The sequence below is a fragment of the Anomaloglossus baeobatrachus genome, chromosome 3 (assembly GCF_048569485.1).
Source record: "Anomaloglossus baeobatrachus isolate aAnoBae1 chromosome 3, aAnoBae1.hap1, whole genome shotgun sequence".
Lineage (NCBI taxonomy): Eukaryota > Metazoa > Chordata > Amphibia > Anura > Aromobatidae > Anomaloglossus > Anomaloglossus baeobatrachus.
The window spans coordinates 26,565,643-26,568,956 of record NC_134355.1 but is presented as its reverse complement, the minus strand read 5'-3'; the positions used below and the strand labels follow the sequence as shown (position 1 = coordinate 26,568,956).

Sequence of the window (3,314 nt, the reverse complement as noted above, 5' to 3'; positions counted from 1 at the left end):
AGATACCAGGGGTGACGCCGACCACCAGGGAGAAGATACCAGGGGTGACGCCGACCACCAGGGAGAAGCTACCAGTGGTGACGCCGACCACCAGGGAGAGGATAACAGGGGTGACGCCGACCACCAGGGAGAAGATAGCAGGGGTGACGCCGACCACCAGGGAGCAGCTAACGGGCGCACCGTGTCATGCAGCGCTGCCCCTGGTCAGGCAATGTTTTATATGAGGGGGTGGGTTGTATTTTGGGGTCCGGGCTGACGCCACATCCTGGACACTTTCCACAAGGCTTCTCCGGGGTTTCGGAGATTCTCCAGCTCTTCGGGATTTCTGCCCTTGTTCCTGGACATTTTGGCCATTAGGCTGGAGCTCAGTGTCGGCCGTGCACGTTGCTCAGACTCGCTTGTGTGTGGCGTCACCAGTCACTGACAGGCAGCAGCGGTCCTGAGTGTGGGGGATGGGCGCCGCTGCTGGGTGCGCCGCTGAACACTAGAGGGCGCCCTCAGCCGAGGAGACGCGCCGCTCCGTCACCATGACAACACATGTTTGTCGTCCTGCAAGGGGGGCGGCGGCCATTTTAACTTTTTCACAAAGTACCGCAAAAGTGGCCAGAGCTGCGATAGTGCGCGCGTCCTCCGACCGCCGGGACCGACGTCTGTGTCGCCGCATGTCGCCGATATCAGCGAGAAGAGAGGATAATCACGTGACGGAAGGTAACTATGCATGGACGTCATGCGGTGGGCGTGGCCGTGCGTCACGGGGTCGGGCGGCGCAGTGTCGGCCTCTCACGCAGCGGACAGACGTCTCCTTCCTCCGCAGGACAAAGCTGGGGGATCCCGGGGGCGAGAGCGGAGGAGACACCGGCGGCCGCCACAGGTGGGTCCGGGGCGCCATGTGTGAGGGGGGCAGGTGTCCTGTGCTGCGGGTATGTGGGGGCTGGGAGGAGTGGGGGAGGGGCTGCTCTATGTGTAAACTTCACCATTCCTCCTCTGCTTCCTGTCAGTGACTAGAAGCAAATTCAGACAGTTATCCCACACACAGCTGCGGCTTTGCTACAATTGTGTCCAGTGCAGCCATTCCTCCTCCTCACTGATACAGTGTAGCAAACTGCTATTGTGTATGAGAACTGAGCAGGGACGAGAGCAGGTTAGTGAGGAGAGGGGGGGACAGAGAGAGCAGGTTAGTGAGGAGAGGGGGGGACAGAGAGAGCAGGTTAGTGAGGAGAGGGGGGGGACAGAGAGAGCAGGTTAGTGAGGAGAGGGGGGGGCAGAGAGAGCAGGTTAGTGAGGAGAGGGGGGGCAGAGAGAGCAGGTTAGTGAGGAGAGGGGGGGCAGAGAGAGCAGGTTAGTGAGGAGAGGGGGGGGGCAGAGAGAGCAGGTTAGTGAGGAGAGGGGGGGGCAGAGAGAGCAGGTTAGTGAGGAGAGGGGGGGGGCAGAGAGAGCAGGTTAGTGAGGAGAGGGGGGGCAGAGAGAGCAGGTTAGTGAGGAGAGGGGGGGGGCAGAGAGAGCAGGTTAGTGAGGAGAGGGGGGGGGGGACAGAGAGCAGGTTAGTGAGGAGAGGGGGGGGGACAGAGAGCAGGTTAGTGAGGAGAGGGGGGGGGGCAGAGAGCAGGTTAGTGAGGAGAGGGGGGGACAGAGAGAGCAGGTTAGTGAGGAGAGGGGGGGGACAGAGAGAGCAGGTTAGTGAGGAGAGGGGGGGGCAGAGAGAGCAGGTTAGTGAGGAGAGGGGGGGCAGAGAGAGCAGGTTAGTGAGGAGAGGGGGGGGCAGAGAGAGCAGGTTAGTGAGGAGAGGAGGGGGGGGGCAGAGAGAGCAGGTTAGTGAGGAGAGGGGGGGGGCAGAGAGAGCAGGTTAGTGAGGAGAGGGGGGGCAGAGAGAGCAGGTTAGTGAGGAGAGGGGGGGGGCAGAGAGAGCAGGTTAGTGAGGAGAGGGGGGGGCAGAGAGAGCAGGTTAGTGAGGAGAGGGGGGGGGGACAGAGAGCAGGTTAGTGAGGAGAGGGGGGGGGACAGAGAGCAGGTTAGTGAGGAGAGGGGGGGGGGCAGAGAGCAGGTTAGTGAGGAGAGGGGGGGGGACAGAGAGCAGGTTAGTGAGGAGGGGGGGGCAGAGAGAGCAGGTTAGTGAGGAGAGGGGGGGGGCAGAGAGAGCAGGTTAGTGAGGAGAGGGGGGGGCAGAGAGAGCAGGTTAGTGAGGAGGGGGGGGGCAGAGAGAGCAGGTTAGTGAGGAGAGGGGGGGCAGAGAGAGCAGGTTAGTGAGGAGAGGGGGGGCAGAGAGCAGGTTAGTGAGGAGAGGGGGGGCAGAGAGCAGGTTAGTGAGGAGAGGGGGGCAGAGAGCAGGTTAGTGAGGAGAGGGGGGCAGAGTGAGCAGGTTAGTGAGGAGAGGGGGGGCAGAGAGCAGGTTAGTGAGGAGAGGGGGGCAGAGAGCAGGTTAGTGAGGAGAGGGGGGGCAGAGAGCAGGTTAGTGAGGAGAGGGGGGGCAGAGAGCAGGTTAGTGAGGAGAGGGGGGGGCAGAGAGCAGGTTAGTGAGGAGAGGGGGGGGACAGAGAGAGCAGGTTAGTGAGGAGGGGGGGGGACAGAGAGAGCAGGTTAGTGAGGAGGGGGGGGACAGAGAGAGCAGGTTAGTGAGGAGAGGGGGGGACAGAGAGCAGGTTAGTGAGGAGAGGGGGGGACAGAGAGCAGGTTAGTGAGGAGAGGGGGGGACAGAGAGAGCAGGTTAGTGAGGAGAGGGGGGGACAGAGAGAGCAGGTTGGTGAGGAGAGGGGGGGACAGAGAGAGCAGGTTGGTGAGGAGAGGGGGGGCAGAGAGAGCAGGTTGGTGAGGAGAGGGGGGGGACAGAGAGAGCAGGTTGGTGAGGAGAGGGGGGGCAGAGAGAGCAGGTTGGTGAGGAGAGGGGGGGACGGAGAGAGCAGGTTGGTGAGGAGAGGGGGGGACGGAGAGAGCAGGTTGGTGAGGAGAGGGGGGGGACGGAGAGAGCAGGTTGGTGAGGAGAGGGGGGGGGACGGAGAGAGCAGGTTGGTGAGGAGAGGGGGGGGACGGAGAGAGCAGGTTGGTGAGGAGAGGGGGGGACGGAGAGAGCAGGTTGGTGAGGAGAGGGGGGGACGGAGAGAGCAGGTTGGTGAGGAGAGGGGGGGACGGAGAGAGCAGGTTGGTGAGGAGAGGGGGGGACGGAGAGAGCAGGTTGGTGAGGAGAGGGGGGGGACGGAGAGAGCAGGTTGGTGAGGAGAGGGGGGGACGGAGAGAGCAGGTTGGTGAGGAGAGGGGGGGACGGAGAGAGCAGGTTGGTGAGGAGAGGGGGGGACGGAGAGAGCAGGTTGGTGAGGAGAGGG

General features: G+C 63.0%; 1 protein-coding gene across 2 annotated transcripts in view; it reads left to right on the top strand.

The window, feature by feature from the left end:
* The first annotated feature begins 754 nt into the window (after positions 1-754).
* Positions 755-3,314, top strand: part of TP53BP2 (tumor protein p53 binding protein 2) — a 55,193-nt gene continuing 52,633 nt past the window's right edge. For both annotated transcript variants that reach the window (XM_075339072.1, XM_075339071.1), the window contains exon 1: positions 755-873. The gene's annotated coding sequence lies outside the window, so the exon portion shown is untranslated. The remainder of the gene's footprint in view (positions 874-3,314) is intronic.